General features: G+C 44.7%; 1 protein-coding gene across 1 annotated transcript in view; it reads right to left on the bottom strand.

The window, feature by feature from the left end:
* Window positions 1–22,778, bottom strand: part of KIAA0040 (KIAA0040 ortholog) — a 172,330-nt gene extending 149,552 nt beyond the window's left edge. The window contains exon 1 of the mRNA XM_086956625.1: window positions 22,306–22,778. The gene's annotated coding sequence lies outside the window, so the exon portion shown is untranslated. The remainder of the gene's footprint in view (window positions 1–22,305) is intronic.
* Window positions 22,779–24,167: the final 1,389 nt, after the last annotated feature.

The following is a 24,167-nucleotide window of genomic DNA, read 5'->3' as shown; positions in this document are numbered from 1 at the left end:
AAAGTATTGCTGTAGTCAGCCTAGAGATGATAATCGCAAAATGGGCATACAAATTGAATGCTTAATGAGATGAAGTTGCACCTTCACTATTTCACAGCGTGGACTCTAATTGTTCTGTAAAATGAAAGCAGGCATAATTTTACCCGGTGGTTGCAGGTGGAGCCCACTGGCCAGTACTTAATTTGAGCCTGGGTTTTTGGTGCTTAGCACTGGCAGACACTTCATTCTTTACACCGGCTCTTTTGACAGTCTGCCACAAGGAGGCCATGTTTGTCTAATGTTCATATGAGCACAACGACAATTGTTTAATCGTTCAATATACATTAAAAATGAATAATACCTGTCACCCACACCATTCTTAAACCTTTGGGTGGCCAGGAATAGTCTGAATTGTCACACTTGTAGGAGTGTGGTGGTTGGTAGTTGTGTTGGTACTGTCAACAGCAGTGCTGGCAGGGGCAATGAGTGGTGCAAGCTGCAGTGGCCACAGGAGAAGGGCCCTGGCACTTACTTTTTTACAAATTAAACACTGCTACCGGCACTCATTTTTGAGGACCGGCACTTGTTTTTCCTCCTCAGACCCAAAGCAAGAAAAAATGCAAAAGAGGCAAAGAATGGTGAAAACAAAGACAGAAAAACAGTGTAAAGAAAGAAACCAGGGATGAAAAAGAACCTGAAAGAGTGATATACATGTCCAGAAAGTGTCTAGTGGTGGATGAAAGAGACTTGAGGTGGAATCAAGACTATGCAGCCTCGGAATGTTGAACCTGTAATGTTGTCTGTAATTTCTCACAATAAACCCTCGTGAAATACAAACATGATGATGCTTCTAGGAACGTGTTTCCGCTGCCCTGCAGCTTTAGTCAACAATGGCGATGTGCCATTTTACACCAATGATTTGATTGTTCACTATATGACATGAATACAAACAGTGAAAACAGACTGTGCTTTGGCCGGAGTGAATAAATGAACATTCTAACTGAAATTAAATCTACATTAAATTTGTAGTTTTTACATGTAATGCATTACTGCAAATACGATTCACATTTTAAAGCATTTAAATCACAGCAATTACAGTTGAGCTGAACACTGGTGAAAATTAAAAATTACAGTGTGTTAAGCAATTGGCTGCATTGCAGTTTCTACTGTTACGTTGTTACTTGTTACTTGCTAGCCCCAGTGTGCAGTGTGCGCTTTCTATTTTACTACTACATTGTAGCAGTATATGTAAAACTCAAATTAAGCACACAAGGACGTAGTCTAGCTAGTCATTTATACTCAATGTATGTTTGTGCTGCAGTAAGGTTACTGATACCTGCCTGACAATACAGTACATTCAGATTTCACCATACATTTACTGTTGCACTATCGGAAAACTAAACATGTCTGAATGCACTGATTCATCAAACGCCCACAGGGTGCTCAATTAACACTTCATTGCCCTTAGCATGCTCACATAGTAGGACGTAAGTTTTATAGTATCGATCAATATATCCCATGGTGGGCTGGGACTACCATTGTCAGGGATGAACATGTATTTTATTGTATTATATGCTACATTGTAATTTATTGTACTGCATGGCTTTAAATATAACTCCCTAAATTGTAATAGTGTGTGTTTGAGAAAATATGTGTGTACAGACTGGCTAAAAATCGCAACTGTAAAAATCACAGTAGATGCAGAGGGAAATCCTAACAGCTATTTCTATTTCTTACAGCTGAGGGTACAAATCTTCCTCCATGTTGGAAACCCCTGGCATTTTGGTATTCAATTCTATTATGTAGCTGGTCTCCAGATGTTTCCATTGTCTTTCTCTATCCCCTACACGAATGTTGAGGGCAACTGTATTCACCAAATAATAGTTCAAACCAGTTACTGCCCTTCCATGACTTCCCCAAACTGCCAGGCAACCTGGTACCCTCTGTCCCGATTTCTTTTTGTCTCTAAGTGCTGGATAATTCTCTTTTGTATGGGAAGTGTGGTACTGCCCACGTACATCAATCCACATGGGCATTGGAGGATGTAAACTGCGTAATCTGTTTTACAGTTGTATTGGCCTCTTATACATGTAGTGGATGATGTCAAGGGTGATGTGTATGCAGTCACATTCCTGCCATGTTGGCACGCATTGCACTGGCCATATTTCTTAAAACAAGAGCTTTGATCAAGCCAGGAGGCTTCCAACTCTCAGGGCTTCCCTGGACCAAGTCTTCCCTCATTGCTCTAGCTTCTGAAGGTGACGCCAGGGCTGCGTGGTGCCAGTTTGCCTAATATAAGAACATTCCTGATTAAATAATAATACTTCCAAATTATGAAGCGTACGGAGCATACTGCCGCAAGTTTTGACATTCCTGCTGGCACTGAGTGGAGGAGAGGAGTGGAGATACAGGAGGAGTGGCGCAACAGATGGAGGTTTCGAGTGACGGAACATGCAGCGCCCTACTGGAGAAGGTAGTGTGTGGCTGCAACTTGGGGATCCAGAGGAGCGAGAATGTAGCGGAATCCACTGGGAACCAAGTAAGGGGGAATAAGCTCTCACCCGGTGATGCGAACCCGCGAAGGGAGTCCCCTGACGATAGTTACTGCCTGGCTGGGAGTGCTGTGGCCTGGCAAAGAATGTTTTGACTGATGCGTGCCAGAGTGGTGGGTCCCCTGTTGACTGCCCGTGTGTTGATACTGGGCCTGCGGCTGGCAGCATGCTCCTGTAGGAAGAGAGGCAATAAAACTCAATGCCTGACCCTAAGATGGCGGCTGCGGTCGAAGGCGGCGCCATCAAAGTATAACGCAGGAGCCACCCAAGGAACTAACCCTAATCCAATTGGACGCACACCCGATGGGGTATTTGCCAATTTTTAAAAAAACTTTATTAGGGGCTCTGCAACTGTTTGTTTAAAACGTGTTGCCTGTCTTTATAATGGCGACTGTACGAGCAACACAGAGCTCCTCCTTCCAGCCTGGCGATTTGGTGCTTCGTCAACGTGGTGCTAGCCAAATGGGAAGAGGTAATGCCATTAGACCCTTTTACAGGGAGTACCTTTTTCTACCAGCTTGACTTCCTTAAATGGCCCCCATAACTATGCCCTTGTCCAAAGCACTCCTACTCCCCTTGTTGGGGATGGATCCAGCAACTTTGCCCTGGAGTCTCAGACACCCCTCTAAGAGAGTCCACAGTGACAAGGGTGTCACACATAGTGGAAGACTGGGACTGACCCCCTTACCACTGGGAGCCATCTCCTACCCTGCTGGACATCGGACACTGTGTTCCTGCTGGGTTTCCTACCCCCCCACCCTCCTTTTACCTCCTTCATTCTTCAGAGTGTGCCCGTGACCAAAGCACTCCTCTCCCCTTGCTGGGGATGGATTCAGTATCTTATGCCCTGAAGTCTCAGCGACCTCGCTGAGAGTGTCCACCGTGAAAATGGGAATCACACATAACCGAGGACTGAGACTGCTTCCTGTCCCACCCAGCCGGACGTCAGACACAGTTACTTCCCCATCTCCATGCTGTGTCCCCTACCCTCTCCACCTCTGCTTCCCTCCTTCATTCTTTGGCTACCTCCCCTTTTCCTTTCCTCTCTCCCCTGAATTCCTCTCCACCTGCCTGCTTTGTTTGATCTTATGCCTACGCTTCGCTTAATCTCCCTCCCTTCACCGTTTTAATTTACCCCCTTACCCCTCTACACGCCATTAACCATAGAATGTAGCTTGTAACTGTTGTACCTTCTGTAACAATGTGTATTCGTAACCTATGTAACTCTACTCATGTAAAGCGCTCTGATACCTCTGGGTCTAGCCAGCGCTATATAAAACCCAAGTAAATAAATGATCCTCCTTTTACAAATTGCTATGCACATGAACTAATGATAAGCAGGTTTGTTTAATAAAATCATCTTAAGGAGTCCTGTAGATTACACAAAATTTGTTTTAAATAGATTGATGTGTGTATTTTCCGCTGGAAGAGTATGTAATTGAATAGATAGTAATAAAGTAGACTATATCTATGCTGAATACTGCCAGGATGATGGAAGGTTAAGACTAAATGAATATCAAGAAAATAATGATTAGTGAAAGCATGCCTCAGGGCTTTGATTAAGTAATTGACTCTGAGTAGACTCTATGATTGCATCCCCAGAAGGAAGTCTTTGTACAGAGAGTTATTTCTTTCTTTGCAGAGGCATGACATCTCATGTAGACACTCAACAAATAATGTCGAAGCCTAAGGTTGAAGTGCTCTGCGGTGTGTCTCCTCCACATACAACGCTCAGAGCTATTAAAAACTATGTGTATATACAGTGGGCCTTATTTATGAAGGCCTTGCTTCAGTTTTGCGCCGCCGGTGTGTCACTTTTTGTGACGCACCAGCGGTGTAAAAAATGCACCTCGTTGCGCCATATTTAAAAAGTGACGCATCTAGGTAGATGCGTCACTTTTTAAACCCCTGCGCCACATTATACCTGCGTCAGGTATAATGTATGCAGAGGGGGCGTTCCCCCGCAAAAAGCCTCGTAATAGTGACACAGTGAAATCTATGAGATTTCACTGCGTCACTTTTAGGACGCTGTTGCGTCAAAATCTTGCGCCTGCCTCACAGCAGGCGTAAGACTGACGCAAGCCCTTTCACATGGGGCTTTCCCCATGTGAAAGGACGCATTGCTGGAGTTGCGTCACTTTTGTGACAAACTCCAGCAATGCGTCACTTTTGCGCTTACAGATGCGTCAGAAATACTGACGTATCTGTAAGTCCTTGCGACATGATGCGTCATATATTAAATATGACGCATCATTGGTGTCGCAAGGAGTGCGCAGTGAAAAGTGACTCATCGCTGTTTTCACGCAGCGATGCGTCACTTTTCATAAATGAGGCCCTGTATATTTTGCCAGTTAAAAAAATGTGGCAGTGGAAATACTTTACTTCAAGTAAGTTTACCAAAAATAGTGCATATAAAAATTAACTCCTGCCTTGCCGCGGTCATCTTCCACACTACTACCATAGTAGGGCTTGACTAATGTGGTACATATCTGCTTTACATGTCACAATGGCTTCACAGATACAAACATCTGGCCCCATACACACAAGGCCCGTATAATTCGAGTTTGTCTCGCTGCAGTCATTTAATCCCTTATGTTCTGACTAAATGCCTTTGTTTATACGTTTCGCACATGATAGAGCAGCATGCTGTAAACTATTTATGCACATCAGCCCAGAGTGATGTTCTACTTATTAACATCGCTGAAGGGGGGTGGGCAGCATTCTGACTCACTCCAGGATCAGCCTTTCGTGAATCATGAATGTACCTCCTTTTTCCCCTATTATTCCATCTTGCTTTTTCTGTCTTCCCATCAGCCCTAGGAAGGCTCAGAACACTGTGGCTCTTTTAGAATCCGACTGTTCAATACACAAAATCTTATCTGTGACTAATTCTTCGCGTATTCCCAGCTTACCTCGGAAATAAGGTCTAGGGGGCAGATCTATCCTAGTGTAGTGTTGTCCTCGCGTCACGCAATGCAAGGGCAACGCAACACGAAAGTCAGATTTGCCAACCAACGTAAGTCACTTTGCATGGCCTTGCAGTGCTTTGTGCGTCTGGAGGAATGCAAGGCAGCGCATGTTGCTGCCTTGCGTTACTGTAACCTAGGGAGGTGTTCCAACGGGCGTTCCCACGCATCCACCCATGGATTTTGGTGTTTTCCCAGATTTACCATTGGTGGTAGATCTGGGAATGCGTCAAAATGCTGCACCTTCACATGGGACGGTTAAAGGGGAGAAATGTCTTTATTTATCCTTGTATTTTCCTCTTTCCACATGTGATGCACTTTGCAGCACACATAGAAGAAGGGAAAAGCCTCAGAGGCACCTTCCTGCACAAAAATAGTCTTGCTTGCAATGCAGGCACACTTGCACCATGGTGCACCATGGTGCAAGGGGGCCTGCGTTGGCGCAGCTTTGCAATGCGTGAAAGTTTGATAAATTTGGGTGTACACGAGGAGCACTGCAAGAGAAGGTCACACCTACTCATAAGGAGATCCTTATAATCACAGCCCCGTAAGTTCTACCACAGCTGTTGTTCTTGTGCACCTCTAGCTTTGCGGGGGTGTTGGGGTGGCGGGCATTAAGCCACTGAGGAGGGGCATGTCATTTGCTGTCAGGCTCTGCTGTAACCAGAGTACTGATATGCAACAAGTGTTAGAAAAGAGTGGGAATCTTTAGCATCCTTATTCCAGCAGCTACTCTTGACCGGAAATGGGCCCTGTGTGCCAGTCCCAGTGACTCTTCCTCTGGGTCCAGTATGCTAGGTGCTGGTGCAAGGCGCATTATATTTTCTCATATAGACCCAATTTGCTTTGCCTTGTGGTGCTAAAGCCTGAAGGAGGCGAGTACCAAGGATCGGGGGTGGGGGTTCAGGGTGTGTAATGTAAAAAAAAAAGGAAAACCGTACCTGATTGATGTGTCTCTCCTCCATCGTCTCGTCTGACTAGAACAGTAAGCACCAGGCTCCCTTTAGCCAATCACTTGACTGCAATGCATCATTGTGATTGGTCTGAGTGCTGTGGTTCGGTGCTCTGACAGACAGTGGGAGCCTGGGCATGTTCTCCGCCCAGGCTGTAATGGAGAACATGTAAAGTGCGCATGACTGTTTGGCTGGCCCGAGATGGCCGGCCAAACGTTCATGCGCACTTGGAGTGGTCAAACCTCTCCTCCTCCTGCTCCTAGGCGAGCAGCCCAGCCCCACCCCGTCCGCAAAGCTTCTGCAGCAGGAAAACATAAAATGATAATAACATCGAGTTACTAACATTTTATATTTCCTATATTTCCCTGTTGCAAAGGAGTGGGGCGACTCTCCTCCACCTTAGCAGAGAAGCCGTCACTGTCCGAGATCTCCAAATGCTCCTTCCCAGGGCAGTAAACGGCTCACTTCGCGGGGAGGCACTAATTAATCCCTTTTGTCTGGATTGCATTTGCTGTCCTATTGGGAGAGGTTACGGCTGAAATGGTGCATCACGACAGGAACTGTGCTTCCAATTCGGCAGCAAAGATACACTCAGGTGTCCTTTCACTAATTTCCAAGAGATAAAGTGAGATTGAAAAGCGTTTTTCACTCAAGCCCTCTGAATATAAAAAAATGCATGTTTAAAAAAAATATCTGGCATGTCTGTGTGTGTAATTGCACTAATAACCACGGGCCATATTATCAAGAAAGGGCGATACATTATCACCTCTTTTATCGGCAGGAAAGTGCCGCTAAAGCGGCGATAATGAACTTGATAATATGCCCTTGTGAATTCTCATAGAAGCCCAGGTTCTGGTGTTAACCTGGGCTTCTATGGGAATTCACAAGGGCATATTATCAAGCCCATTATCGCCGCTTTAGAGGCAGTTTCCTGCCGATAAAAGCCGTGATAATGTATCGCCATGTTTATATTCCAGAAGAAAAAGTGAATGTTTTCAATACTTATAAATAATTTGTTTTTGTATAGCGCTTCATACTGCACGTCTGCCATTACAAGCACTGCAAATAACAGATTTTACAATTACCCACTCATGATACTCAATTCATCAACCTTCCGGAGAAAAGCTGACTCTGCCTTGCAGTGATTCAAAGTCATACCTGCCAATCGCCACTTTATTTTTTGCAGTTTTATATAGTGCAAACTCGATCCGAGCATTTTACATGAGCACCAGTTCTGTTACACAAGGGTACATTTACTTTTTGGTAGGCATTTGGAGATGAAATGATTCGCACAGAATCACAGGATGTTGAGCCGATGCCGAGACTCGAACCTGATTTCCCAGTTCCAAAGTGGGCCGCTATGGCCGTTACGCCACATCATCTCCCCCTCTTTGCAGTAGCGACTGTATGGGTTCATTGAGTTGTCCCTGTGAGAGTGAGCTATCTATACATTTATCTCTGGTAATCCTAGCAGGTCTTTTCAACCGGCAAGAATTCAAAGTGATGCCTTGCATAGTTAGGCGAAGTTATTTGCTTGATACACAACTCACTCTATTCGATGTGATTGTAACATACGACCTGAAAGTCAATAAGGATCTCTGCAAGAGATGCAATAACCCGCTGAGCTACCTATCACAAAATAGAAATCTGCTGTCTACTGATTACAAGTAATTTACTGTAAAAGACACATCAGCCATGTCAGCTACTTAATGATTCAAACCCAATTCCAGACAGATCTCTTCAGCAAGTTCCTTAACTGCCTGGGTAAGCTTATCCGAAACCTATACACTGCAATATAGATTTATTCAGCAGGCGCCTGGGGCCCCTAAGTTATATCGAAATTGATTCTCTTTGTAACCAATTATGTAAAACAGAATAGCTTTTTAACATTTTTGTCCATACTTACATTTGTTTGAGGTTGCAGTTTGTATAAAATAATGCACAGAATAGTTATCTTTGTACAGGTTCTACACCTCAGCCCCTCGTGGGCTGCCCCAGGGACATTTTAAGGGTTTTGGGGGCCCTGGGCCAAACATATTTTGGGCGCATCTGTTCGGAACAGCTTTATATTTATGATCCAGTTTCAGCATTTTCATGCCCTCTTAGGCCAGGTCATTGATAGTGCACAGGCAGTACACCTAATATTCAGGGGCAGTGATATTTTCAGTATTGTAACACAGCAGCTCACTAATATTACTACAAATAATCTCTCTGACACCCTCCCATTTCACATTTGTGAGGCCCTGTTTTGAGCTAAAAGAAACTTTATTAATTGATTTTGTGTGAAACACAAACACCACATTTCTCTGCAAAATGTCTGTAATAGACTCTCACACATAACCTAAACTACAAATAAATTAAAGAAAATGGTATTTAAAACAATATATTTAAGATGTATTCAAGGTCATCAGGGTGAGACTCTGCAGCACAGAGGTGGCTCTATCAGGGAGCCACTGAAAGGCTGGGACCCTGGGCCAGAGCCCACTTTGCCCAGGCCAGAAAATGTCTCTGACCTGCCCTTCCTGCCCAGTTTGAGATTTCCTGGAGTAATGTTTGCTAGTTCCAGCATTGTGGGTCAGGTGGGTCCACAGCAAACTGTCATAGTACCAGCCCTGAGCATCAAACATTGGGCCTGTACAGATGCAACATTCCATCTGTGTCCCCCAGTGTAAGGTAACAGCCACTCCTCAGGCCATTATGGACACAGTGTACCACCCAGGATTTTCAACTGCATTCTGGGTGTTGGGGTCTTGTTTTGCTCCATTGACCTAATTATGCTAACGCACCTGAAATTAACTATATAAAGGGGGGAAGTCCAGGACAGGAGATAGTGTCCCTAATGAGCAGGAGTGAGTGGGTCTCCCCACACCTGTGTGATGTTTCACATCTCCGTAGAGCGCATTTGTAATTTTTGTCAAAGGATATCCCTACACAGCTTCCTGATGAAAGGGGGACTTTGTCAACCCTTTTCAGATACTGCACCCCACATTTTGAAGTCAAATCAGCGTCTCTGCTTTGCACATGACCTGTAGTTCTTTTATGTATAGTAACAGAGTAGAGGGAAAAGGAGGTTTACTCAAGACCAGGTCGTCCTCCTAGGTACAGTTACAAAAATGAAGCCAGTGTCTGGGTTCAGGGACCTGTCTTGTGTGTGGGCTATCTACCAGCAGTGTGTAGGTGTAGCCGTTCAGAAAGAAAAGAATTTTTCTTTCTTGTTATCCCCTCACTCACCGGAGTTTCCTCACGGTGACATGCTTCATCATCGGGGTCATCCCAGTTCTCTACGAAAAGGGGCGTGCTGCGACTCTCGAGCTACGAAGGAGCACTATGAAGTGAAGGACTATGTGTGGTGAGAGTAAGTGGAGTGGATGTGTGTGTGAGTGTTAAAAATACCGTGCTAGTGGGCCTCAATGTTTTATTCTGCTCCTAGACCGGTATGTTAAAAATGGGGTTTGTACTGTGGACCAACCAGTGATGTGGGTTGGTTCAGTACCTGGTCAACATGTTTCACGCTACCCCTAGCGTTTCTTCAGGACCATACAGGGACCAGACCGCATCTCGGTCCAAGGGGAAGCAGCTAGGTAAAACCATGCGGCATTGCTGATCAGGAACATTGTTTCCAACGAGGCGATACCGCCCCCCATGAGACCATGATGTGCCATATTGCACCAACAAATGTTCACCAATGAACAAAACAACGCCTGTACCAAGTAGGAACAGCGTCAATCACTGTAAATATATTTTTTCGCACTAATTTAATATTTGAATCCTAAATCTAGGTTTTTTAGGAGTGGTATTATACAGGGCTGGTCCCTGTATGGTCCTGAAGAAACGCTAGGGGTAGCGTGAAACATGTTGACCAGGTACTGAACCAACCCACATCACTGGTTGGTCCACAGTACAAACCCCATTTTTAACATACCGGTCTAGGAGCAGAATAAAACATTGAGGCCCACTAGCACGGTATTTTTAACACTCACACACACATCCACTCCACTTACTCTCACCACACATAGTCCTTCACTTCATAGTGCTCCTTCGTAGCTCGAGAGTCGCAGCACGCCCCTTTTCGTAGAGAACTGGGATGACCCCGATGATGAAGCATGTCACCGTGAGGAAACTCCGGTGAGTGAGGGGATAACAAGAAAGAAAAATTCTTTTCTTTCTGAACGGCTACACCTACACACTGCTGGTAGATAGCCCACACACAAGACAGGTCCCTGAACCCAGACACTGGCTTCATTTTTGTAACTGTTCTTTTATGTATAGTCAGCGTACCATATAGCCTTAGAGTCTACTGTAGCGGGCTCTACCAGCCATTAAAGGCTTGCTCTAGTGTTAAAGGCCCAAAGCGAAGGCCTTTAACAATGGAGGGGGCCTTTAACAGCCGGGAGAGCCCGCTACAGCGGACTCTAAGGCTATTTGAACGTTATGCCCCTAGAGGACATAATGTTCTAATTTGTATAACAAAGGTCTCACTAAGCCTTAGCGGATTGAAATCTCCTCAGGCTCCATGAGGCCTTTTGTTCACAGCAACAGCTGTAAACAAACATTGGAATGTTGGAGCTCCGGGCTACTACCAGCCATTAGAAGCCCGGAGCACTCCATTGTCTTCAACTGAACTCCCAACATTCCAATGTTCTAATAAGTATTTGACTGACTGACATGTTTAAGTTGCTTTCTTCACTCCTTAAAAGGATCGTAAATCAAAGTCCCTATAAACAATTCAGCTCATTGTAAGTGATTCATAGGTATGTTATAGTACTTATGCACCCTAGCTGCACACCGTGATAATGTCAGAACAGTGTTAAAGACTTTTGGCGTCCTGGGCAAGACATAATTTGAGGGACCCTGTTGGGAACAACTTTGAATTGTAATACCTATTTTCTGTCAATTAAAGCCCACAAGATACTAAGTAAACTTTCAGAAATCAGGTCACTCAAAAATAGTTAAAATATGCCTTGCATGTATAAGGATGAAAATGCTTACTGTTTCTGCTGCCAATAATATAAAAACAAAAATGATTTTTGGGAAACCACAAGAAATATGCTTTGCTTGTGGCTCCAACAATTGGGGGTAAAGGTAGGCAGTGAGGAGAAGGGTTGACACATAGAAATAGACAGTGGTGAGACAGAGAGAAAGTTCATTTTCCAAGAGGGGCTCATAGTAGGTTGGGTCCCTGGGCAATTGCCCTCTTTGCTCTCCTCATTCCATAAAACTTCTCTGCATCAGAATACTATATAAAGATTGCATACATTAAACTGAGGTATGTCTGCAATGGCTCCCTACCGATTCCTTGGGGCAATGCTGGGGCCTTACCTATCTAATATAGCATAGCACAGCAGACAGCATGCAGCAGAGCACATTACCACATTCCATATGATACCATAACAGAGGTCTGGATAGCAAAGTATAGCATAACAATAAATATAACATTAGTATAGCACATCATACCATACAATCTCACAGCAGACAACCCTTGAGATAACATTTATCATAGTACAGCATAGCATGGCATAACACAGGGTAGCAGAACAGGGTTACATACTACATATAATATGAATAACATAAAGAACATAATATAGTATATAACACATGACACAACAGAAAGGGCAGCTTGGTTGCTAAATGCACCTGCTGCACAGGCCAGAGGCTACGGTTCTGGCAGAATCTGCAGGTCATAGGATCCAATTCTGGAAGGTCCTACTCACCCTTTCTTCACACTTTTGGTTCAAGAATCATGAGCACAATTGGATTTGGTAAGTGTATAAAGTGCTCTGGAACCTCATGAGTGTGGTGAAATCCCCTATTCAGAAATTAATGTCCATATTGTATCCGAACGTTTGATGCATGGCAGGAAGCTTTAATAAATGCCTCCGTCTCAGTAAAATAAAGAAACCCGTCTCTTGCTTGGCCTCACTTTTTTATGGTCCATCGTGACAGTGCGTTGCCAGACAATTATGTGAGCATTATTAGAGAGGGGTTTTAGCTTTGCCCCTTTATTGGGAGCCACAAGTACATGTTTTCTTTGGGCATGAGTTGTGTGCTTCCACATAAAAAGTGCTTGCCCTCCACACAGCTCTGGTTATTTGGTTTATGTATCCAACTGTCTGAGCATGAACTTTCTGGGACACACACATAATAACACTGTAGTGCTACTAAAGTGTCTGACATAACTAGATAATTTATGGTGTGTTTCTCTGACAGTAGAATAGATGGGAAGGATGTTTAAATCTGGCTTGACATTGTAATTGTCACCTAACCTTGTAACCTACACATATTATTCTACAGTTCTTTGCTTCCACACAAATATTCATTCCCATGCTATTTGCTTGTAATGCTTCACATTACAATACAAAATTACTTTCAAGGCCAGACCTATTGGCATTGCCAATGCTTGCTGATTTCTAGTTTGCTTACTTAGCACAACAGTAATGGCCAAACTTATGTTGATTCAATGTCTCCAAAAGTGACACAAACTGGAGCAAAATGTTAATTTGGTATTTAGTTTCCAGCAAAACACTTGATTTACTTTGGAATTTAGCCTTATAGCATGCACTGATTTTCTCATTGAGGTGTCCCATGAGCAGAATTTGGGTGTTCCAACGTAACCACCCATGGGATTTGATGCAAAGCTGGGTCTGCTAACATTTGTAGACAGGAAACTGCGCAAAAATAATAGTTGCAAACAATTGGCGAAAAGCAGTCATTCTTCCAAGTTTTACACCTTTTTATGTGTTCTATACTGAACAGCACATATGCAAGGTTGGATTAGTTGCAAACTCTAAGTATAGTTTTTGTACTGTAAGGGTACACGCCATTAGAAAACCTGTGATAGACATCATACACACACCTGTGCACTATTGTGGAACAGTGTGTGCGTGATGCAAGTCACCCTTAAGTGCCCGAGCGCTGTAGGAGAGAGAAAACTAGCATTGGTGGAGCAGGTGCAGAGAGGCCCAGAGCCTTGTAGGGCCCATTGAACCCTGGTAATCCTATATTTTAGTATCCCAACAGCAGGCAAAGAGGACACTTTGCTTGCTTGCACTAGGGCCCTTGAGATCCTTGCTATGCTACTGATCTTAGTAGATATGGTGCTGTTCTCCTCTCACCCTTTCAGGCAATGCAGCTCCGTGACTTTGGCTGCTGTGATGCATTGCATGACTTCTAAGTAAATTTGTTCTCTCCGAATGGTTAATTTGAAGAAAAAGAAGTGCCGGGCTCTCATTAGGAGGCAGCTTCGGCCAGCTGCCTGTCTCCTGTTAGTGCTGCCTAACACAGAACCAACAAGTGGGGAAGTGATGTGGCGTAATTGCCAGAGCTGCCAACCTCAGAGCTGGGGAACTAGGTTTGAGTCTCTGCGTCAGCTCAACATCCAGTGATTCTGGTCGAATCACCTAATCTCCCTGTGCCCACCAAAAATTAATGTGCCCTTAATTGGTGCTCAAGCTCGGGTGTTGATGATTAAGTGCTGGTGCTGAGCACCGGAAACCACAGGCCCAAATTAAGCACTGTCCTCTCTGCAGCAACACCTAACTACTTCTCAAAACAGATGAAATTACATAATCTAACCAATGTTTTGTTCTTATTTTTGGACTACCATAAAAACACCGCTTAATTCTACAGAATTAATAAACAGAAAAGAAGTCCCCATAAAATACACATAGAAAGAATTGACAACAGAAACAAGCGTATGTTACTGTGCACAGTATTTGTGTATTCTCCTATTGCTCTCTACAGTCGGACAGCCCGAAACTGCATTTCACCTTTACTCGCTGACTGATAGCAGAATTCACAGATATGATTGTGTCTGGTCTCTGTAATTAAGAGGCTTATCTATAAGAGGCCTGTGCCACTTTTGCACCATGTAAAGTGGCACTTGCATGATGAAGGGCTCTCATGAAGATTTATGAAGCCAAGCAAAGCCACCCTTTGTGGCTTTGACAGACCTCATAAATCATGAGGAAGGCGAAGAAGCACAAATGACTGTGTCACCTAACTCTGCGCACGGGAAGTACTCCATGGGTGCTGGCGTGGATTTTACCTTGCAACCACTGTTCCCACTAACGTGCGCACGTGCGCGCACCTCTCTTACGGTGAGCGCGCACTTACGTATGTGCAGCGCGCACACACACATCCCGCGAAATAGTCGCGCCGCTTGGTATACCGATGGAAGAGTCGGGGTGAGGTAAGGCTGGCTTTGGGGCTTGGAGGCTTGTGGCTGTTGGAACTTGCGGGACAGATTGTAACTTTTGTCTAAGTATTCATGCTAATCACAGCTCCTTCACGAGCTGTGATCAACATGAATACTTAGACAAAAGCCCACAATCTTCCCCGCACCGCTCTTTACAAACAAAATATTAGAGCATGTTAAAAAACCCAGTGTGTACTTTCTGAAGGTACACGCTGGGTTTTTTAACTTGCTCTACGCTTTTGTTTGTAAAGAGCGGTGCGGGGAAGTCTATGTGCTTTTGTCTAAGTATTCATGTTAATCACAGCTTGTGAAGGGGCTGTGATTAGCATGAATACTTAAGCAAAAGCCCACAGACTTCCCCGCACAGCTCTTTCCAAACCAAAGCATAAAGCAAGTTTAAAAACACAGCGTGTACCGACAGAAAGTACACACTGGGTTTTTTAACTTGCTCTAAGAACTTGGAACATTAGCCCTGGTACACAATGCCCAAGACCCCGCATGATGGAGACCAGGATACGCAATGGCACAGGCAGACTACAGTCTCTGGGTGCCTTTAAAGAACTGAGCCCAAATTCAAACACTAGTCAAGGAATGTTAATCAGTTGGCTTCCATTAAGGCTCATGGCCAGCACCAAACTTAAAGGACATACGACTCTTCACAGCTCCTGTCTCTCAAGTGTAAAGATGAACTTGCTACCTTCAAACACCCCTCACCCATTCTAGGTCCTCAAGACCTCATATCAGACTCAGCTAATCTGCAAGAAGAATCTTGACTCAGCAAATGTAGTAAACTACTGACTGATATCCAATGGCTCTTTCTTAGGGAAGGTGGTGGAAAGAGCTGCCTTTCCACAGCTGTCCAAATTTACTGGAGGGACCCCCTCCAGTCTGACAGTGAAACTGGTTTTCACCCTAGCACAGACAGTGAATCTGCCGTGATATGTTGTAGCCATTTGCAATCATCTGAAAGCAGCTGCCGGCAGAAATACCGTGACTATGTAGAATTTGACACAGTGCACCAAGAGACCCTACTGTTGGGGCTACAGGAACTTGGTAGCCAATAAATAAAGCTTCCAAGACTGGATCTCCTCCTATCTATATGGCTGGTCTAGAATCATCTGCTCTCCCCTGCTTATGTTAGCTTCTTTCAGTACAGATTTGGAGTACCTAAAGGCTTCGTTATCTCGCCATTCCTCTTCATTTCTTTAGCCTTTACCTCAGCCACCACAAGACCTCAAACAACATGCAGATCGCCCAAAACTAGAAAACCTAAAGATCAAGACATCTTAGGGTCTGACCAACACGTCCAAGCCATCAATCAATGTATGCTGAGTAATCACCACAAACATAACTTTCACTAACCTACAGAGAATAAATAAACAAGCAGCCCACAACCAACTGGGCCCAAGAAGTCAAACCATTACCAGCAATATCAAAAGAAGTGACACATTTGGGAGTGATTATGAACACTACCCTTTTCATGGTTCCCACAGTGAACTAAGGGCCAGATCTATCAAGATGCCATGCAACTCAGTAAGACAACTTGCTGCATGACAGGGAGAGAGTAGGAATGCACATATCTACTAAGATATGACACATTCCTTAGCTCTCCCTGCACTGGCGCACTGAGTGCTGCCTAGCGCCAACATAGGCACCCTTGCACCATGGTGCAAGGGGTCCTGCATTACAGGCAGGATTGTTTTTGTGCAGGAAGGGAGACCTTCCTGCACAAAAACAATCCTGGGAGGCCTCGTCCTTTTTTTATGTGTACTGCACAATTTATGTCTCTGTTGGCAAGGCATACCATTTTGACGGAATCCCAGGTTTACTACTACGTGTAAATCTAGGATTGCGTCAAAATCTATTGGTAGATGCATGAGAATGTCCATGCTCCACCCATTGAACGCCTACCCAACAGAAAGTAATGCAAGGCAGCGATTAGTGCTACCTTATAACTGTGGATTTACTCAGCCATGCAGAGCCATGCAAGGTAGCTTTACGTGGCTTAGTAAATGTCACTTAGGCCCTAGCGTTGCTTGCATCGCCTTGTGTGAGGGGGATACAGCTTGCATCATACACACTGCAGCCTCGCAGAGTAACTACATTTAATACAGTTAGTGAGAGTGCGTGTGCAAGAAGTTCATTGAGAGTATACATAATAAGTGAGCTTATCAATACCCGTTTTATACTTTGTTTGAATTAGTCGGCCCCACCCCACATTAACATATATCAAATATGTTTCGAATAAGAATGAGCAATGAAATATGTTTTTTGAGTGTCAGGATAATTTGTCTCTGAGAATCATATGCTACATGTTAATTAAATGACAATGGGGGAGGCCTGTTATAACATCGTTGATCACAATTAGTGTTTTTTTAGGATTCTCTCTAATCTAAGAGGTTGTTTTTAACTAATAATTGTCAAAAACATTTGCTTATGTCACTTTTAATATTTTCTGTTATCAGATAATTCGTGGCTACTCCAGAAGAAGGCGCTGGTCGCCGAAACGCGCGTCGAGAAACATTTCATGCCACTTTACCTTCTTTTCTCTTTATAATTTTTTTTATAAAAACTATATTGTGATATTATGTAATTTTGATTTGAATAATTTTGTATGTGGTTAACTACATTTGAGAATCAATTTTTTATTAGTGTTTTTTATCTTTTCATGTTAATAAAACTAAAGTCACCGATTTTATGCCTTATAGTTATGTTCTCTCCTTTGTCACTTTACTCATGAGCATTAAGTACTGAATTGCCTAGGTTGTTACATTTCATGTCCAGACTATGGGTGCGCATGCCTGAATGTGCATGACTGGCGCATTTCCAGTATATAGCCGGCATAATGTTGATAATTCTTTTCAAGTTAAGGGAATCCATGGTATGATGGTGCCTACCATTTGAATACAACTAGCTCAAGCATAACGGTGTCAGCTCCAGGCATCTATGGCACGATGATGCCTAACCCTGGGATAATGCCACCCCCCTCTTGCATAATTGTAACCCTCAGTATGTTGTGGGCATCCATGACTTGCAAGGCCTGGACATGCAAGGCAAAATCCAGCACTGGCAGCAGGAGGTGGGGTTCTTTACCTACGCTCAAACATGTTTTTGGGTGCCTTCAACTATGTCAGTGGTGGCTGGTGACATCTGAAAGTGGTGAGGCGTAAACCAATAGTCGTACTTCACTGCGGCGAGCACGCATAGAGAAAATTTTGAAAAAAATAGTGGGCAAATGGTAAATTTTCAAGTAAAGTTGCGAGTGCAATCCCACTATTCGGACTCCTGCCTCATATTCATCATTACTACTGACGCCCTGCACCAAAACACAGACAGACCACACCCACCATACATTAAGATAAGGCCTTCCACTACCACCACACGCTACACACAGACCGATCCCACGCACTACATCACAATGGCTGACACTACTGCTACCCCAGAACTCTGCAGTTAAAACTTCTCCCTCGTTCTCGCCCTGTTTCTTTCCAGTATTCTCCCTTCCGTGCTCATTTTCTATTGTTCCTCTCTGTCTCACCTTCTTCCTTCCATTTTTTCACACCCTCGTTTTCTGCACCCCATTCTCTATCTTTATCGTTTTCGTACTCTGTTAGCCTCTTCTCTCTCCCTCTCTTGCAATCCCTTCTGCCTCTAGCTCGAACATCTTTCTTTCAGCCTCACCTCGCAGACTTGTTCACAGCTCTCCTTCTCTCTCCCCTTCTTCTCCCCATGTCATCCTTCCTCTCTCTTATTAACCCTCTATCTATCTCCTTTCTCTATTTCCCACTCTCTCTCTCTTTAACCCTCTCCCACCCTCTCTCTCGTTGCTGCAGTTGGAGCCACGTCTGCATACTTAAAGATGTCAGATAGGACTGAGCGTTTCTAATTTGAGTTTTTAAAATGAAGGGTAAACAATAGTCTTTCTCTCAAGGCCTGTCTGTGCACAGTCAAGGTAGTGAGAGGTGCCCTACCAGTTCTTTCATCAAAGTAGCTCTAATTATCATCACCGTTGTGACACATGTGGGGACTTTTTCCCTTTGAAATACTTGCGGTCTGACAAGAAAGTTATCTGCTATCACATACAGATGGTACCTACAGCATAGCATGAGGTATGGGGTCGAACATGCAGAACTTGTACTCTAGCTGGTCACTTTGTGGTTTGAGACCTATAGTGCTTGGCTGTTATTTATTTGTATAAAAAACAGGAGAAGACCCATAGACCTCGTTGGGATGGGTATAACGTGTAAGAAAAAACAATTCCCAACAGGATTTATGTCAAGACAGTTTCAATAATGTATGCAATGTGCATTACAAGAAAGGAAAACCAAGGAGTCAGTTGATTAAAGGCAGTATTATTCACCAAAGAACAAAAGAAAGGAATGGTCTTTCACATATCAATACAGTTAGAGACAGCACTGTACAGAGTGGATCATGTGACAACCACGTGACACTTGGTGCAAGGTGCTATATACAATTGACGAACGTGAAGGCGCAAGTGTTTAAAATAAACAGCGTAATCGACGCATTAGCCAAATTAATACATCAAATCATGGCTCCAAAGCAGCAAGTTATAGTCACTTAAAACAAAATTATTCATATTGGAGCACAGAACGTGATATGCGTCGTATAATTCAAGCTGTATAGTCGACGGCGTTTCGACCCCCTTTAGTCGGGATCGTCATCAGGACAGGGTTGTCGATGGGAAACAGTGCTGTGGGCAGAAAGGGCAAATTGTGAATTGGGGGTGTCTAGGATTAGATTATCTATATCAAGAAGGAGCCAAGGTATACAATTTGAAGTATATCCCCGCTCGGCCATCACTCCCACCCCACCACTCCCACCTCACCGCCACCACTCTCCCTGACCTAAGCTTAAACCTGATCACTCATGCACCTTTTCCACCTCCGCCACTCCCCTATCCCTCCCACCCCGTCCCAACCATCGGTCTTCCGCTCAATTTGCCCTTTCTGCCCACAGCACTGTTTCCCATCGACAACCCTGTCCTGATGACGATCCCGACTAAAGGGGGTCGAAACGCCGTCGACTATACAGCTTGAATTATACGACGCATATCACGTTCTGTGCTCCTATATGAATAATTTTGTTTTAAGTGACTATAACTTGCTGCTTTGGAGCCATGATTTGATGTATTAATTTGGCTAATGCGTCGATTACGCTGTATATTTTAAACACTTGCACCTTCACGTTTGTCAATTGTATATAGCACCTTGCACCAAGTGTCACGTGGTTGTCACATGATCCACTCTGTACAGTGCTGTCTCTAACTGTATTGATATGTGAAAGACCATTCCTTTCTTTTGTTCTTTGGTGAATAATACTGCCTTTAATCAACTGACTCCTTGGTTTTCCTTTCTTGTAATGCACATTGCATACATTATTGAAACTGTCTTGACATAAATCCTGTTGGGAATTGTTTTTTCTTACACTGGCTGTTATTTAGGCATCTATTCTAGTATTTGAGGAACTCCCTTTAATAGGCCGCCCTACTGTTCTTTGTTCTGAGTTTTGTTTAACCCTTTCGATGCTCATGACGGAACGGTTCCGTCATGAGCATCGGTCGAGCTGTGCTCATGACGGAACCGTTCCGTCATGACCACGCCTGTTTTCATTAGGGCCCAGCACCGGCGGTAAATCGGGGCAGCACGGATGAGGTTAAACTTATCTGCAAATAAAAAATATTTGAAGGTTATTCCTCTTGATGCTGATTTTTAAATTTTAGGCTGAATTTTTCTTATTTACTGTTCAAAAACACCCTTAAGTTCTTACAATCAAAAGATATGTTACTCTTCCGCTCGGGTGGTCTGTCGCAGGGTTTCTGCCATTGTAATGAACGGAAATGCAGCTCTTTGATAGTTAATAGCTCACTGTTCTATATTAGGATTTAAACTTATAAACTGCAAGTAACAAAAGAGGCTGTATGACAGAAACAGTAAAGGAGTGACATTTGGCGGTGCACGCGCGCTCGGTCTGGTTCCTGGCGCACATAGCCATGGTTGCAGCGCACAGAGACCCTCCACTGCCGCACACAGAGGAACAAAATTAGAGGGAACATTGCTTGCAACATCCATGGAATTTGATGCTTCCCCAGATTCACAAATTGATGTAAACCTGGGAAAGCGTCAAATCCATACGCCTCCTGAGTGAGGTGCAAAGAGGAGAAATATGTTAATTTCTCCCAGATTTTTCCTCAAAACATACATAGAAAGATGAAAATGCCTAGCAGTATTGTTTTGTGCAGTAGGGTGCTCCTTCCTGCACAAAAAAATCCTGCCTGCAATGGAGGCACTCTTGCACCATGGTACAACGGTGCCTACCTTGGGGCTAGGCTGCCAAAACGGCACCAGCACATACTGAAAGGACTGGACTGCACTGTATTGCTTAAATACGGTGCATTCCTGTCTTTTCACTTTGGCGTAGGACAGCGCAGTCTACATCAAAATGCCATAAATGAGACCCAAAGGGCCTTGCGAAACTTTTGCGACACTTTTGCGCCGCCGTTGCATCACTTTTTGTGACGCACTGGTGGCATAAAAAATGCGCCATGTTGCATCTAGGCAGATGCGCTTCTTTGTAATCCCCTGCGCCACATTATACCTGCGGCAGGTAAAATGTACGCAGGGTGGGCGCTTCCCCGCAAATAGCCTTGTAGAAGTGGCGCATTGAAATCTATCCGATTTCAGTGCGCCACTTCTAGGACACTACTTCGTCAATATCTTATGCCTGCCTTAAAGCAGGCGTTAGACTGACACAGGGCATTTCACATGGGACTTGCCCCATGTGAAAGGACATATTGCTGGGGTTGTGTCTGTTTACAGACACACCCCAGCAATGCGCCACTTTTGCGCCTACAGATACGTCAGAAATCCTGACATATCTGTAACTCTTGCGACATGGAGGCTGTACATTAAATACAGTGCATCCATTCTGTCGCAAGGAGGGCACACTGGAAACTGTCGCATCGCAGTTTTCACGCAGAGATGATACAGTTTTCATAACTGAGGCCATAAAAGTCTCTTCTGGTTATGGTTCCTTTTGGTTTGGAGGACAGGATGAGTTTAAATTTGCACAATTTCGTGTATATGGGGAATGGCAGTGAAAAAGCTGGCTCAATAGAGCATTCATTAGCAGCTCAGCAGTTAGCAATTTCTTGACCTTTAAAGGATAAAAAAATGACTACGTCCGCCCCCTTCCTCCGATCCCCACCGTACCAGATCCTGTGTCCGTTTCGAACTTCTCCAGCACGCGCATTATCCCACTGAGCATCTTACATAAAGGGAGTCACTGGGCGAACATGGGTGAAAACACCAAGACGTCATTTCCATAGTTCACAATACAAAAACGTTTATTTAGCGCACATCACAAATTCAAGTGTATCTGTGCGCCCCAAACGTTAGGTGGGCAAGATGAAAAAGAGTGCTGGCAGCGCCAGGGTCGGACTGCGCGACCAGCAGGGCGAACGCATTTGTCCTCTGGGGACACTTGCTCCACTGAGCACTCTTGCCAGTTCTGGCTAGGTACGGGATGTCAATGGCCTTGGACTCTGTGCCACGCGCCTCGAGGCAAATATTACGGATGCGGCACTGGGAGACTCGCGTAGGCACAGCCACCCCTCGCCGCGGGCCCTCGAAGCATTCACTCACCTCTGCGAACAGTTCGGTCTTCTCTGCCAAAGTCAAAGACGCGGGTACTTCGCTCTCTGTGGTTTCAAAGTTGAAGGTCGGCTGTGGTGGACAAACGCCTCTGTCCGCACTTTTGGGATACTTCACCGCTGTGCTTGGCCCCGGAGCCCACCACACCTGGGTGTGGCCCTCCGTCACACGCCTACGTCACCGTTAAATTGAGAAACCGAAGCCCGCACCTTCCCTGCTCGCCGCCGCTGTTACTCTTTCTTCCGCCGTGTCTTATTTGGTTTGCTTCATGTTGGCTCACGCCTCGCATTCTTGAGGGCTGCGCAGACTGATGTCAGAGGCTCGACTTCCTGAGGCGGCTCAGGCTCTGGCAAGGGGGCACTCAGTCAGGGATGCTTGGGCAGCGCGTTACGGTGAACGGATTCACGTCTAGGTGCTTCCCACGGAGGAAGTGGTTGTAGAAGGGCAGAGAATCTAGTGTTCACAGAGAGGTTACGGAAACACGTGCCGCACACACCTGGCATCAGAATGACATGTTTGTTTGTTCCACGACCTTGGAGAGGGGGTGGAGGAGAGTGGCACCTCTCGCATGTATGTTGAAATCTTATGGCGTGTGTTCCACAAAGCGTTGCACCACTGCACGCGTCATTTGTGTGCACGTCCGAAGTCTGTGTGGGCTGGTTAAATGTGAGGATCCAGTGTGCAAACAATACCAAGGAGAGACAGTACCAAGGGCGGCGAGGTTCACTGCTTTGTGGGCGTACCTCTTCTGACACCCCCCCCCCCCCAATAAAGACTCTCAGGTGTTAATTAGGGTTTCCTTTCCATAATTACGCCAAATGTCAGAAAAATGACGTGGTATCATAGAAAATTAGGCAAAATGCGGAGCCTGCATTTAGCTCTATCTTTTAGTGCAAATTTAGGGGCGGATTTACTGTTTTTTCACGTAGCGTACTGCAGCAGCCACAAATTCTGCGCTACTTAGGAAGGAGAGAGGAGGAGAGCGCCCTATTTACTGAAATAAGGCACTCTCCTCCCCTCTCTCTAGCGCCCGTGCTGAAATCAGCTGCCGTGGGCCACAGAGACAACTTTGCGTCATGGTGCAAGAGTGTCTCTGTGAGTCTAGCATAGGTTTTGTACAAGAAGGAACCTTTCCAATACAAAATACTATGCACAGACTGAGGGGCAGATTTACAAGTCCCTTGCAACAGTTTTACTCCACAATTGCGTCACTTTTGTGATGCAGCCGCATTGTAAACAATGCGCCATGTTGCAACACATTTACAACGTGACGCATCTGAGGAGATGCATCACATTGTAAAGACCTGCATCAGGTATAATGTATGCAGGGTGGGCGTTCCGACTCAAGAAAGCCTCGTAAAAGTGACGCAGAGAAATCTACAAGATTTCATGGAGTCAATTTTACGAAGCCACTGCGTCAAAACCTTACGCCTGCTTGAAGCAGGAGCAAGGAGTGACGCAGCGTAATAGAAATAGGCATTCCGAAGCATTGCTGGACTTGCGTCGTGTTTGCGACACAACTCCAACAATGTGTTGCCTTTACGCCAATCGATGCGTCACACATCTATTAATCCTTTTGCCGCGGTGCGCCGTATTGTAAATGCGACGCATCCATGGTGGCACAAGGTTTTTTTTGCGTGATGCAAATTAACTGTTGCATCTCTGCTGATATGCAGAATTGTGCCAGTTCATGTAAATCTGCCCTTCAAATTTAACCATTGTCCCACTTTGTATGTGTGCTGTAAAGTGCAGCACACAAGCAAAGTCAGAAAAGGAAGGAGAAATGAAAGCATTTCTCCTTCCTTGCAACTAGTTTAAAAGGGCACAGTTTTCTCACGCTAAACCCAATCTAC

This window comes from Lissotriton vulgaris, chromosome 1_1, assembly GCF_964263255.1.
Source record: "Lissotriton vulgaris chromosome 1_1, aLisVul1.2, whole genome shotgun sequence".
NCBI classification, from domain to species: domain Eukaryota; kingdom Metazoa; phylum Chordata; class Amphibia; order Caudata; family Salamandridae; genus Lissotriton; species Lissotriton vulgaris.
This window is presented reverse-complemented; position numbering and strand designations above follow the sequence as displayed.